Raw genomic sequence first — 16047 nt, 5'->3', positions numbered from 1 at the left:
GGACAAATTTTGCACAAGGACTCCCCTTAAACAAGCCTGGAAAGTGGATGCTCTGTCCTTCAGCTGGAAAAAACTATCGGTCTATGCCTTCCCCCCTTTGCCTCTGCTCTCCGAAATACTACTAAAAATTAAACAGTACAAACCAAGGATGATTTTGATTGCACCAGACTGGCCATGCCAACATTGGTACCACCTCCTGCACAGTGTGTCACGGTTCTCCCCATGGCACCTGCCTCAGACTCCTTCCCTGTTGTCTCAGCAGGAGAACCAGATTGTGCGACCTCTGCTTCTAACACTGAACCTAGCAGCCTGGCTAATTACATAATTTCTCCTTTACCATCCCTCAGTAAACCTGTGATTGATATCATTTTAGAGGCAAGGAGGCCTAGTACTAGAAAATCTTATGCTGAAAAATGGAAAAGATTCTGTGCCTGGAACCAATCTCAAGGGATGAGCACAGCAGCTCCCAGTTTACTTCGGATTTTACAATACTTAACTGAGATGCTTCACAAGGGCCTGTCTTTTTCCTCCATCAAAATTCACGCCTCAGCCATTTCAGCTCATTGTCTCTCATCCACTGCTCAAGTAGTTCCTCAGAGAGACCAAAAGTTTGAGACCACCCAGGAGAGGTCCAACCCCAGCCTGGGACCTTAACTTTGTTTTGAAGAAACTCGCTCTTCCTCCTTTCGAGCCAGCTGCTACTGCAGACTTAAAATTTCTTTCTTGGAAAACAGCCTTCCTTTTAGCAATCACTTCAGCAAGAAGGGTATCTGAATTACAGACCCTTATGGCAGTGGAACCTTTCATCATCTTTCATGCAGACAGGGTGTCCCTCAGAACCAATCCATCCTTCATGCCAAGGTGGTATCCAGTGTGGCTCTTAATCAGTCCATTCATTTGCCAACCTTCTTTCCCAATCCACAGAACAAAGGGGAATGGATTCTGCATTCCTTGGATGCGCACAGACAACTTGGATTCTACTTGGACAGGACTAAACCTCAAAGGAAATCTGAACAACTGCTGGTGGTATTTGCTGCAGGGGCAGAGGGGAAGGCTATTTCAAAGCAAAACATTTCTAAATGGATAGGCCATTGCATTCATTTCTGCTATAAGCACCATGGAAAACCTATCCTCAAGGGATCAGACCTCACTCCACCAGGGCTGCATCTACCTCTACAGCCTTTTCTCAGAGGCGTCCCTACCAGGGACATCCTAGAAGCTGCTACCTGGAGTTCTGTACATACTTTCACCAAGTATTATCATTTGACAATTTTCTCTAAATCCAGAGCTGGCTTTGCCACTGCAGTCTTGCAGGGCCTTATAGCTGGTCCTATTGCTATCTAAATTCCTCCTCCCAACCATAGCTTTGGGAATCTACCCAAATGTAATGACTGCAACAGTGAAACACGAAGAACATAGTACAGTTGTGTACACTTACCATAAATGTAGATGTTCGAGGTTATTCACTGTTACAGTCCTGGTTACCCTCCCTGCAGCCCCCTAACTTCATTTGGCTATACCTCTACTTTCCTTTGCTATGCTTAAAAGCTTGTTTAGTGTATTTGCTTTTTTGTTTGAGGTATACCATTGTATTTTTACATTTAATTGCTTCCCATTAAGGGGGCACCTGACATCTGGGGCAAGAAAAACTGATGTAATGGCGTCGGATGCATGTTTTATACTCCTGACGTCATGGAAGAAGGGACAGCACCCGACGCAGGACCCAAGACTTTGTTAATCAGTCCGATTGAGGGCTACCTGCAAGCAGATAACCCTAAATGTAATGACTGCAACAGTGAGTACACTCGAACATCTACATTTATGGTAGGTGTACACAACTGTACTTTATCACAAGCTTCCTCAAGAGACTGACTCACTCACGCAAGACGGGTATTGTTTTGAAACACCCAGACCTTCAGTTTCTTCACCTCACTGCTTAGATGATAGATGCCTAAAAAGTATTAAAATTTTGTTTTCTGAGGACCTGTCACAGGTATTTAAATGAGGCTAAAAAGCCTGCTTCTAGAAAATCATATTTGGCTATGTGGAAAAGGTTTTCTAGTTAGTACTAAAGTTAGAACCAAAGTCTTAAGGTCCAGACACTTCTGAATCTACCGTATGTGGGAGTTGTTGTACTCTGGCCTCTCTTACTCTTCTGTCAGTATTCACACCTTGGGCAAATCTGCTGGTCTGTCCATGGACCCCTCCCCCCTTTCTGCCCTACCTCAAGTCAGACAGTTTTTCTGAAAGGAATTTTATATGTCCATCTACCTAAAAGATAGGTGGCTCCTTCTTGAGATCTTAACTTTGTACTAGAGAAACGTACACTTTTTCTTTTGCCTTTTGAAAGTACTCATGGGGCTGATTTGCAGTTTTTATCTTAAAATCCAAATCCAGCTCCAGACAAGTGGAGTACCTCAGGGTTCAGTCCTGGGGTCGCTCTTGTTTGGCATCTACTTCTCTGAAGTACAGGTCAACACTAAGGAACTCTGGCTAACAAAGTTTGCAGATGACTGCAAACTGGGAGCCATTATTGAATCCCCAAATGATGTGGATACTCTACAAAAGGGCCTTACAGAAACAGATGCTTGGTGCCAGAGCCATGGGCTCAAGCTCAATGCCAAGAAATGTATTGTTATCCCCTTTGGGAAAAAACATGTATCCGTGAATTACCATATAGGTGGCAGTACACTAAACACAGAAAGTGTGATAAGAGACTTGGGGACACAGGTGGACAGTGGTCTCACCTTCGATAACCACATCGCCACAACAGTCAGGAAATCCTTCTATGTGGCACACCTCATCACGAAAGGCTTTTCATCCAGAAAAAAGGAGGTCATTGTCCCACTGTACTCATCCCTCATTAGACCCATTTGGTATGTACCTCTCAAGACATCTGCAACAACTGGAAAGGCCAAAGAAATACCTCACTAAAAGAATCACAGGCCTAAAGCAGATGCCCTACGCTGACCGCCTTAAAAAACTCCAGCTATACTCTGTTGCATATCGTCTACTCAGAGGCGATCTCTGCTTAACATACAAGGCCATGTCAAACCCAGAGCTGTTGGACATGCTGCACTTAAAGAAATCCCAATCCCTCAGAGCTACACGCTCCAGGGATCTAAACCTTGTCATCACAATAAACAAAACATGCTGGAGGGATAGGTTCCTGACCCAGAGACTCCCCAGACTCTGGAATAGATTGCCCATACATGTCAAGCAGAGTGCCTCTTTGGACCTCTTCAAGAGGAACCTTGACGATTGGATGGGAGAAAGGAAATTCACCCCAGGGATCAAGTCAGTCGCCCTGCTAGACAGGGGTCCAGGAAAGTAAATAATGTGGGAAGAAATAGCCAGGGAATTGTTATGGCTAGGCTTGTATAGGCCCTAGGGCTGATAGCCTAGTACCAACCTATGAGCCTATGAACCTATTAAAAACAATGTTAAATCATTGCTATAGCTTCTGCCAGAAAAGTTACAAGCTCTTATGATTCAAGCCTGTCTTATTTACAAAGATAAGGCAACTTTGAGAACAAATATATGTCCTGACTGAAATCATTGTTACAGTATTCCTGACACACAAGATGTTTTTCGTGTTTCACTGTTGCAGTCATCACTTTTGAGTTATCTGCTAGCAGTAGCCCTCAGTTGGCCTGATTAACAACGTCTTGGGTCCTGTGGCGGTTGCTGTCCATTCTTCCATGACGTCAGGTCATCAGGGATATAAACATACAGCCGACGCCATTACATCAGTCTTTTTTGCCGTGTGGTGCTCGAAGCAGAAGCAGTTCGCAAGTGCCTGTTGGCCGACTCCTGAAATTTTCGTTTTCGAGTTTCAGAACCAAAGTCTTCAACTAAAGCTAAGTACTCCGTTGGGGAAACCTTTTCTTACTCCTTACCGATGTCAGTAAAAGTTAATAATTGCATTACTTATGGAAAGCAAATACCTCACAAAGATTTTCATTCGTACTGTATTCCTTGCTTAGGCCCTGACCACGATGTACCTTGCTCTCGGTTTTGTGCCTTATTTAATCAGCACACTCTCTGTCATTGGTATATTTTTGCCTCTAAATATTTCTGATGTTCTTTGTGTTTCACTGTTGCAGTCATTACATTTGGGTAATCTGCTGGCAGGTTGTCCTCAGTCGGCCTGAATAACAAAGTCTTGGGTTCTGCATTGGTTGCTGTCTCCTTTTCCATTACGTCAGGTCGTCAGGGGTATAAAACATGCAGCCGACGCCATTTTAATCAGTCTTTCTTGCCGCACGGTGCCCGAAGTAGAAGCAGTTCGGAAGTGCCGGTCGGCCGACTCCTGAAATTTTAGTTTTCGAGTTTCAGAACCGATGTCTTCAAACTAAAGCTAAGTACCCCGTTGGGGAAACTTTTTCTTGCTCCTTACCGATGTCAGTAAAAGTTAATAATTGCATTACTTGTGGGAAGCAAATACCTCATAAGGATTTTCATTTGTACTGTATTTCTTGCCTAGGCCCTGACCACAGCGTGCCTTGCTGTCGGTTTTCTGCTAAATTTAACCAACGCACTATTAAACGTCTGTATATTTTTGCTTCTAAATATTTTGGCTCAAGATTGAACTACCCTGAAAAGTCATCAGTTAGCAATCCGACTACCGGAGTTCACAAAAAATGCAAGGAAAAAGACAGAGACAGACAGTCGAGGTCCAAAACCGATGAAGCTTCTCCTAGGCCAGTTGCTGGTACTCAGTGAGGTGCTTTCGCAGCCCCTAATACCCACTACTTTTGAGTCGCAGGCCTCTACCAAGACCCATTTGGAGTCCGATATGCCACGAGATTCGCAAAGTAGTGAACCTGCAGATGTCTCTCCCTTGGATGGGTCCGGAGTCGCTGAGCAGGCACCGGCTTCTGAGGGTGTTTTCAGGCCTCAACATTTTTATATTAAACTGACGCCATCCACAAAAACAAGGTAAAAAACAACTTCTATGTCTTAAAAACTGACGCATGAGCCACGTGCTCAGGCCCCTATGCCTAAAACACAAATGATCAAAATGGCTGAGGATTTAATTACCTTGATCAGGGGTTCCCAAACTCCTGTATTAGGCATTGTGGATGATGTGTTCTCGGAATCAAGCATGGCTCCTGATTCCTTGCCTCCGGCTCCTAGTAAGCCAGACAGGTATTACAGGGTTCCTGGCTCCCACAAATTTCTTTTCAAAAATCCTGCTGCTGATCCTGAGACTATTTCTCAGGGTCCCAAGGGTGTTAAGGCTTCTACAGCCAAAAACCCTACCCCTTCCCCATGGCGCTGGATAGATGGAGTAAGAAGTTTTATATGTCTGCAACCTTGGCAATCCGGGCTTTAAACTGCCAGTTTCATATGCTTAAATATCAACAGCATGTTATGGGCTTACTGAAACAGAAAATTATGTTGATTTCTGATTGTGTGGAATATAAAGAGTTACAGGATTTAATGCATGCAGCAGAACAGGTTGGAAAGCATACTTTGCAATGTGGTTTTGATTCCCTGCAGGCCCCTTGTAGGGCTGCCGTTACTGGATCTGTGATAAGAAGGCATGCCTGGCTCAAGGAGCAAAATCTGCCTGATCATGTTAAAGCTAAATTGTTGGATGCCCCTTTACTGCATGATACTCTGTTTGGTAATAAGGCAGAACAGGTTTTAACAAAAATGGAAGACAAAGCTAAATCTATTCAAACTGTAAAAGATTTTCTGCAAGTGCAGCCACCCAGGTTCAGCAGGCACTGGCCTACTAAAAATTGGTCCTTTCCTGTGTCCAACAGAGCCACTCGGCAAACCCAGGTGCTCAAAAGGCTCCAGATATCAATCACAGGGATCTTACAGGTCAAAGCAATGGGGTGCCACCACCTCCAAATCTGGAGGTAACAAAGCACAACCCTACAGTAAGCAGTCTCAATGACTTTCCTCTGCCATCTCCAAGCACTTATCTTTTGGCAGCCACCTTGGGGGGAAAACTAGCACTTCATGCTCAAAATTGGCAGTTAATTACCCAGGACAAGTGGGCGTTTAACATAGTATCCCAGGGGTACAGATTTCATTTCCATACTTTGCTCATTCCAAACGGATGGCCGGATCTGCCACAAAACCAGTGGGTAGATGCCCAGAAGCAAGTCGTGTCCCTCATGGATATCAGGGCTATTCAACCGGTACCAGAAAAGGAAAAAGGAGGGGGCGTGGCCAAGGATGAACACAGGATAGCAGCAGATTTCTTCAGCTCCACCAATTTCATTACATTGACAGGAATTAATTACTTAAAAAATTAATTCTTGAAGTAATTTTCTTTCTAAATATGTTTGTTTTATATAGTTCTTGAACTATATCTAAAAAAGAAAGGAAATCTTAATAATATTCCTGTCAGAAATTACTTTGGAAATTTTCCTGTCAGTTTATCAGTCTGAAATGAGTTCCAGTAAGACAAATTCTCAAGACTCCAGCATCAAGAAAGAACTTCAGTCTCTGATAATTATAGTCCAGCAACTTACTGCTAAGATGGATAAAATGGATACTAAAATAGACACTTTCATAGAAAAACTACAAAACAAATAGACTTGTTACATATGGACCTGCAACAACAGAAGATCCAGATGATAGGCATAGAAGAAGCTGTGAATGACATGGAAAATAAAATACAAGAACAGGAAATCAACATTGAGTTTCTGCTGAAACAAAATACACATTTACAAACAACGCTGGATGACCTGGAAAATAGATCTAGGCGCAATAACATTAGGATTTTTGGACTGCCAGAAAATATTGAAGGTAACAATATTATTTCTTTTTTAACAACATGGCTCCCTAAAACTTTAGATTTACCAGAAGCATTCTCTTTTGGTATCGAAAGAGCACATAGATCTATAGCTAATACTAACTCTAACAAAAACTATCCTAGATCAGTTATAGTTAGATTTCTATCATCTTTTGATAAAGAGATGGTTCTTAAATCTGCTTGGGCTAAAGCTCCTGTTAAGTTTAATGAGACAACTGTGCGTTTTGACAATGACTATTCTTCCATGGTAATTGCTAAAAGAAAAGTTTTCTGCCACTAATAAGGGAGCTTAAAAAGCACAGTTTAAAACATACCTTCTGTTTCCTGCCAAGCTTAAAATCTTCCTTCCTGATGGTCCTAAGGTCTTGATGATTTAGACTCTGCTTTACTGTTTGTCAAAGAAAAAAGGATTTTGGATAAAATAGAAGAAATGGAATGGGCTAGTTCTTCATTAAAGAGATTGGCAACTGAAGCTTCCTGGAAGACTTCAGAGAAGAAGAAGAGACTAAACAAATGATTTGTTATATGTTTTTTTTCTCTCTCATCATTTTAGTTCATTATTAATCTTTTTGAATATAGTTCCTGCATTTCCAGAAAGCCACAAATATTTTGGAAAAGATTTAATCAAAGTTATTCTCTATGTGCAAAGAAATGTTTTGTTTCATAACCAGTCAAAATGCCTGAGGATTTAATGGCAGGCTGTGACTCTATTTGTTTTCTTTCTGAAAAAAGTAAGGTTAGTAATTTGATACATTTTTTATCTTTACCTTTTTTTCCTTCTTCTTTTATTATTTTCTTTGTTTAAACAATGACATTCTATTTAGATTATGTAGTGGGTAAAGGGTGGGGAGGGCAGGGAGAGAACAGTAATGAAAATATCATTAATAGAATAATAACATATTTATTTCTTGTAAAAGTTTATAAGTTCTTCAAATGCTATTTCTAATTATACTTTCTTGATTATACTGCTTATGCTTGTTTGTAAATAATCTGTCATGCTTTAACTAATAATAATCAGAACTAAATAAGAGTAAATAATATGTTTTATTTTAACTCTATTAATATAAACAGTAAGTAACATTCCATTCTATATACTTCTTACAGCTTTCTCTTACATTTTTTCATTTCTGCCTCACTCCCTTTTATTTTCTACTCTTTTTCTTTTCTTTATTAATATATAGAAATGCTTTAGACTGTGTGGGCACAGTGAATAATAGGATTTGTATGAAAATTGAGTTGGGAGAAGAATGCTGAGTTTTATTGCTTGTTGGTAATTTTGAGTTTAATTTCACTTGCATAGAGGCTGTGATGATCTGTGGAATACATTGTGGAGGTTCTGTCATGTTTAGATGCATTTACACTGCTAAATGAATGTTTGTCACTAGTTTTTAATAAGTTTCCAAATGTTAAGAGAGAATCTGGGATGTGGGCTGTCTTATGCACAATGTCCTTGAGTTACCTCAGAATCTTCAAATCACAGAATTCTCACAGAGAAACTGAAAGCAGTTAGTATAAACATTGACAAGGTTATCACACTGACACACCACAGATTCAGGAAAAATACTCTGTTCATAAAATATGTCAGTTATAATGAGTTTAAATGATGTAGTTTCTTGTAGTAAGTAAATGTCTTATTTTAGAAGGCATAAAATGAAACATTTATTTAAATGTTTTTGAAAATCTACTTAGCAGCATAATAATCTGTGTTAAAAATTTGTGTTCCAAACATATACTTTACTATAACTCATTTAATTCATCTGATTGACAAACATAAATAATCTTATAACTCTATTCTGGAAGAAATGTCATGTGATATATTTTAAAGCAGTAGGCTAGCATGATTGTAAAATCTGGTTACCAATATGTGTTTGCTGTGCATTATTTTGTATAAAGCAGACAGATTTATTCTAGGGACAGCAAGTAGGATAGTGCTCTACTAACACACAACTCAGTGAGATCATATATATATATATATATATGTGTGTGTGTGTGTGTGTGTGTGTATGTGTGTGTGTGTGAGTGTGATGGCTTTTTTTTCTGAGAATCTGCATAACTATCCAATATGATTTATAATAATTTCTATGAATACAATATTTTACTCTATTGACAAAATGAATGTTTGCCACAAGTTTTAATAAGTTTCCAAATGTTAAGGGAGACAATCTGGGATGTGGGCTGTCTCATGCATAGTGTCCATGAGTTTCCTCAGAAGCTTCACTCATAGAATTTTCACAGAGAAACTGAAAGCAGTTAGTATAAACATTGACAAGGTTATCACACTGACACACCACAGATTCAGGAAAAATACTCTATTCATAAAATATGTCAGTTATGATGAGTTTGGATGATGTAGTTTCTTGTAGCAAGTAAATATCTTATTTTAGAAGGCATAGAAAATGAAACATTTATTTAAATGTTTTGAAAATCTACTTAACAGTAGCATAATAATCTGTGTTAAAACTTGTGTCCCAAACATATACTTTACTATAACTCATTTAATTCATCTGCTTGGCAAGCATAAATAATCTTATAACTCTATTCTGGAAGAAATGTCATGTGATATATTTTAAAGCAGTAGGTTAGCATGATTGTAAAATCTGGTTACTAATATGTGTTTGCTGTGCATTATTTTGTATAAAGCAGACAGATTTATTCTAGGGACAGCAAGTAGGATAGTGCTCTACTAACACACAACTCAGTGAGATCAGATATATATATATATATATATATATATATATGTGTGTGTGTGTGTATCTATGTATATATGTGTATGTGTATATGTATGTATGTGTGTGTGTGTGTATGTGTGTGTGTGTTTGTGTGTGATGGCTTTTTTTTTTTTTTTTTTTTAGGTAATAACGCAGGTGTTTCTGAGAATCTGCATAACTATGCAATATGATTTATAATAATTTTTATGAATACAATATTTTACTCTATTGACAATAATGAGTTTAAGTAAATGCTCATATACAAACAATTCAAGATTTTTTTGGAAGCTGTTGATAGAATTCACTTGACAGAAAATAGATACATCTTAATGCATGTAATGTCTGAATCATATTAGCCAAAGTTTTTGATTTAAATGAATGTTAGAACATAATTTTCTCTCCTCTTGATTTCTAACATTAAGATTATTTGAATGCTATTAGAATTCAAGTGTTATATATTACATAGATCTATATAATAGTATGAACAGTTTAAAAAAAAAGTTTATTTTAGTTTATATGATGCTGTTTTGCCAAATGTGTAGTTTTGTCTTGATAGATAATTGAATTGAAAACTGTTAACCTCAGTCAAATATAACTAGTATTAAATTGATAAGGTGGTAGCTGAGGTACTGCTGCTTAGGGTAGGGGTTAACTTGAGTAGTAAATACTGCTCTAAGTTGGAGTTTTCAACTCAGGCGGGATGCAAGGTTTAATCCTTACATTATTTTCACTTGTTCATTGTTATATGTATATAGTTTTGACATCCACAATATATTTTGTACACTCATTGTCACTACAAACAAAATTGAATCCTATACAAAATCCCATAAGAGATTTAATAAATACAGCTATATTTAAAGGTACACCTAAAAGAGGAGATGTAACATTATTTATCTTGTTATTTGTTATTTCGATCATAAGATTCTTGAGTTTTAAAATGCCAAATGACATCTTTAAAAGGAATTTCTTTAAACATTAATGGATTGAATAATCCGTGTAAAAGGGCAAGCCTAATAAGATACATTAATCTACACAAGGCCAATCTAGTCTTCCTGCAAGAAACCCATCTCTTGAAAAAAGATATTGATAAACTAGCCACTAATAAGTATGCAGTATTGGTTAGTTCAGAGCACACTCAGAAAAAAAGAGGAGTGGCTATTTTATGGAATAAAAGTATGCCCATTCCTAAAACCATTAAGTCTTATCAGGATGACAAAGGAATGTTTTGTATGGTTACAGTACAAATTAATGGGAAGACTTACACTTTAATTAATGTATACTGGATACCTGGAATTTGTATTAATACAGTGAAACATCATATTGATAAGATCATATCATTCTCTATAGGGGATATTATTTTAGCTGGTGATTTTAATTGTATACTACATGAAAGTGATACTACCACTATAAAGAAAAGAAGAATTACATCTAATGCAAAACATTTAAATGATTTTGCTAATTCTTATCATTTGAATGATATTAATAATCAGATAGAGTCAAAATCATTACCATACACCTTTTTCTAACAGATACAAAACTTATTCAAAAATAGATAGGGTCTTTATTTCTAACCAGATGGTAACAGATTTAATTAATTCCAAAATCATTTCATGTCCTATATCTGATCATAACTCAATTGTTTTGAATTCATGATAAAAATACTCATAATGTTCAGATCAAAAGGATACCAGCATACTTAACTCAGCTAAAAGACTATAAAGAATATATACTTTCAGAAGTACAACATTTTCTAGACATAAATAATACTCCTGAAGTCTCCATTGTCTGTTTGGGATGCCTTAAAATCATATCTATATGGACAAAGTATCAGATGGTATAATAACAAAAGGAAATCTTGGGATAAGGAATTGTTAGATATTCAAAGTAAACTAGACTCTTATAAACATAATAATAAAGAAAATATTATGGACAAGAAAGTTATTGAAGAAATAAACAAACTAAATGAGAAATACAAAGAAATTTTAACTCATAAAGTTAAAATAACTTTAGAAATACAAGTTTTGTCTTATTCAATAAGCCCCAAATACTTACATAGACTTAAAAATAAAACAAAAGATTGAATAAACAAAACCATATCAAAGAAATCTTTTCTCTAAGGAAAAAGAAGAATGTTTCTAGTATACCAGAAATACTGGATGAATTTAGAAATCACTTTCACAAGATTAACCATAACAACATTAACATGGAACCTAAAGATAAAATAAAGGAGTTTATAACCACAAACATGAATAAAAAGCTTAATAAACAACAGATTAAACTATTGGACAAGAGTATTTCATATACAGAAGTTATTACACAAATAAATAAGCTTAAATCAAACAAAGCACCGGGTAATGATGGTATTATACCAGAGATATATAAAATCCTTTCTAAAACTACATATTCATTAATACATAAGGTTTTATTCTGGCCCAAACTGAGTTAATAACCCCCATCTTGGCAATATACATTTATTTCACCAATTTTAAAACCTAATAAAGATCCAACTAGATGTTCTTCATATCAACCCATCTCATTACTTAATGTTGATTATAAAATGTTTATGAGTATTTTTGCTGATAGATTGAAGACAATTATCCCGGCATTATAGACATAGATCAGACGGGCTTCATTGTAAATAGAAATACTTTTGATAATATAAGAAGAACTTTAACATTAATTGATTTTGCAAATAGGAAAAAGAAAGATTTAACACTTATTAGTCTTGATATAGGTTCAGCATTTGATTCAGTAAGTTGGGACTATCTGTTTACCTTACTGAAGTGCACAAATTTCTCTGATGCATTTGTAAATTTAATTGAGCATTTATACAAAGGAGCTGGCTTATATTAAGGTAGGAACATATGTTTCACAAAAAATACCCATTCTTAAAGGTACAAAGCAAGGATGTCCACTTTCTCCACTATTATTCACTTTAGTAATGGAGCCTTGGGCTAATTTGATTAGAAACAGTACTGACATAGAGGGTTTTGAAATAGAAGAAAATACAACATCAAAAATTCAACTTTTTGCAGATGTTCTAATTACATCAGCAGGATCTAATTCTTCTATGCAGTCTTTATTTGATAAAATGATGAATTTTAAAAGTATTTCTGGTTTAATATTCAATGAAGAAAAAACTAAAATACTACCTGTATATACACTAAAAAATACTCTCATTAGTGATTTTACTAAATATGTACCCAACTCAGGTCAGATAACTTATTTAGGTATAATACTATCTAAAGATATTAAATCTATTATATATAATAACTATAATACCTGTTTTCTTAATATACAAAATCTTTTTAATACCTGGAATAATATGTTTTTTACTATGGAGGAGAGACTTACAATTATTAAAATGATAATATTCCCCAAGATTTTATACTTAATACAATCAATAATACTTTCACCTACAAAAATAACTATCAAGAAACTGAATACACTAATGTTAAATTTCTTATGGGCACCTAATAGACCTAGGATTGCATTAAAGAAACATACTAATAGCTGGTCTCAAGGGGGTATTTCTTTTCCAGACTTTAATTTATATATTATCTCTTCTATTATAAAAGTTATTACTTTATTAATAGATCGGTCATATGTAAAATGGAAAGATTATTGGGAGCTGATTAGTATGCACTTCATGAAAATCTCCTTAACACATAAAAATATGATTATAAACAACTCCATGTTGTGGTTGCTAAAGGAATTTTGTACTTCACCTATTACACCTAAACATATGGTCTGTTACCCATTAAATATTATTATTAGTTATCGTAACTTTATATTCATGCACCCTAAGTATAGGGAATGGAATTTTATTGTATTCCTATAATTTATACTCAGGGTATGCTTATGTCATCTACTTCTGAAGGAGCTCATTTAGCTATAGATAATAATCTAAAGTACTGGTATCAGCTGATATCTGATAATAAAGTGTGAAATCTAGATTTCTTAAAACTAGAATTTGATCTAAGAGAAACTTGCTGGTTAGAGGTTCAGATCTTTAGACAACATCTCATTGATAGAATAGATCTAATGTCTATAACAGTTAAAGAATCTATTCCAAAACTGATTGATTACTTGATAATAAATTTACAGCATAAAGTTTCTGATAAAGGTAAACTTTCATATATACATAAAATTATCAGACAAGAAACTTTTTACAATGTAGATTCATACTGGAATTATTTCACCTCTATTAATGGGGACCCACCAACTCAACAAGATAAACAATATATATTGGAATCTGCTTATAGAACTACATCTTCCATTGTCTGGAGACTTTATACATGGACATTTTACATAGATCTTTTTATACACCTTTGATGATGAATAAAATTAATAATAAAGATAATCTATGTAAGAGATGTAATGTAGAAATTAATGCTGACTGGGCTCAGACTGTATGAAGTTGAAAGAATACTGGAAGTCAATTAATGAATTTTTGCAGGCTCTTTTTACAGATAATTTCATTATTTCTAAGTCTCTTATATTATTCAACACACCTGTACCTCAATGTGTTAAAAAGGTTAAGCTTCCCTTGTTATGGTCTATCCTAGCAGTGGCTAGGAAAATAATAACTAGAAATTGGATTTCAGATGCACCTCCTTCGTTCAATGAATTTAAAAATGTTATGAATATAATGTGTCATATGGAAATAAGCACAATTAGAATGAGAACAACTAGAAAAACATCACATTTTATTGTATGGGATAATTTACAAAATTTGTTAAAAAAATTCTAATTTCAATAGCACAGTATTTTAGTTTAATTAATTGATCTAATTGTAGTGGATGTCTTTGTAAATACTTTAGTTGTTTTGTTGAATATTATAATAATACCTATTTTTAATTATTTGTATAAAATTGTTATGATATTTCTCTTATATGTTAAAACAATAAACTTGTTTTAAAAAAAAAAAAAAAAGAAAAGGAAAAAGGACAAGGGTTTTATTCAAGACTTTTCCTGGTACCCAGAAAAGACCATTCATGGCGTCCAATACTGGACTTATCAATTCTGAACCCATTCCTGGACATTCCAAAATACAAAATGCTGACTTTACAACAGCTACTGCCTATGCTAGGCAAGAATGTTTAGTTAGTAACTCTAGACTTAAAAGAGGCATATCTGCGTATCCCAATAAGGGAATCTTGCAGAAGATACTTCCGCTTCAAAGCAGGCTTTTTGCAGTACCAATTCTCTGCACTGCCCTTTGGCTTATCTACTGCGCCCAGGTTCTTTACAAAGTGCCTGGCGCCAGTAATTGCGTTCTGCAGACAAAGAAACATTCAAATTTATCCTTATCTGGACGATTGTCTCATTCAGGCAGAGGACAAGGACACTCTTCTTCAACATCTGGTGTTTGTAAAAAGGCTCCTAGCATGCCTAGGATACACCACAAACGAAAAGAAATCACAACTGGTACCCTCTCAAATAATTACATTCCTGGGTGTAAGCTTGAATACAACTGCCCAGATGGCTTACCTCACGCCAGAGAAACAACTGCAATTGACAATATACTTCAAACAAATTGCAACAAAAACCCAGTTATCTGCAAGACAAATTCTGCAGGCTTTGGGGTTCATGGCATCCTGCATTCTACTAATTCCATATGCGAGACTGCATATGAGGAAACTTCAGTGGTACCTAAAAAGTTTATGGAGTCAATATTGTCACAGCCTGGAAATGATCCCTCTCATTCCCTGCCTATAACAGGAGTTTCTTTGGTGGGCAGAGACATGTCACTAAAACAAGGGACTGTCATTCCCACCTGGCAGGGAGATGCATTCAGGGCAAATGGAGCCCAAACCAAATGCATCTGCATATCAACCAGAAAGAAATGCTAGCTGCTCAGAATGCTCTGACAGCTTTCAAGGACTTACTTCAGCCAGGACAACTACTTATAAAGATGGACAACACCACAGTTATGTGGTACATAAACAAGCAGGGGGGTAACCATTCCTATCCCCTCTGCAGACTAGCCATGGCCTTGTGAAACAGCCTTGACTTATCAAATACATCTTCAAGTTCAATTCCTGCCAGGAAAGCAAAATACTCTGGCAGACAACCTAAGCAGAAATCTCATGGACCCGCACGACTGGAAACTGGATCCACAAATCTTCAGCATGTTAACACAGAAATGGGGAAGCCCTGACCTAGATCTATTTGCCTCTCCCCAAAACTATCAGTTGGACAAATTCTGCACGAGAACTCATCACAAAAAAGCATGGAAAGTGAATGCTCTATCCTTCAGCTGGAAAAACCTATCAGTCTATGCCTTTCCCCCTCTGCCTCTACTCTCCAAGGTCTTACTAAAAGTCAGACAGGGAAAACCAAAAATGATTTTAATTGGTTCGGACTGGCCTCGCCAACACTGGTATCCGCTGCTAAGGAATATGTCACACCTTCCTCCGTGGTACCTGCCTCAGACACATCACTCGGCTCCAAACTCTGAATCTTGCAGCGCAGCATGGCTAATCAACTAATTATTCAAACCACATATCTCAGTAAACCTGTGATGGATGTCATTTTGGAAGCCAGAAGGCCTAGTAC

At 36.4% G+C, this 16047-nt stretch overlaps 1 protein-coding gene across 1 annotated transcript in view; it reads left to right on the top strand.

The window, feature by feature from the left end:
- The window catches only part of DDB1 (damage specific DNA binding protein 1), a 2836764-nt gene that overhangs the window by 1877446 nt on the left and 943271 nt on the right, over positions 1–16047 (top strand). The gene's annotated exons all lie outside the window — the stretch shown is intronic.

This window comes from Protopterus annectens, chromosome 17.part0 (assembly GCF_019279795.1).
Source record: "Protopterus annectens isolate FY-2018-M chromosome 17.part0, PAN1.0, whole genome shotgun sequence".
NCBI classification, from domain to species: Eukaryota; Metazoa; Chordata; order Ceratodontiformes; family Protopteridae; genus Protopterus; species Protopterus annectens.
The sequence above is the reverse complement of the archived record's forward strand: the minus strand, read 5'-3'. Positions and strand labels throughout refer to the sequence as shown.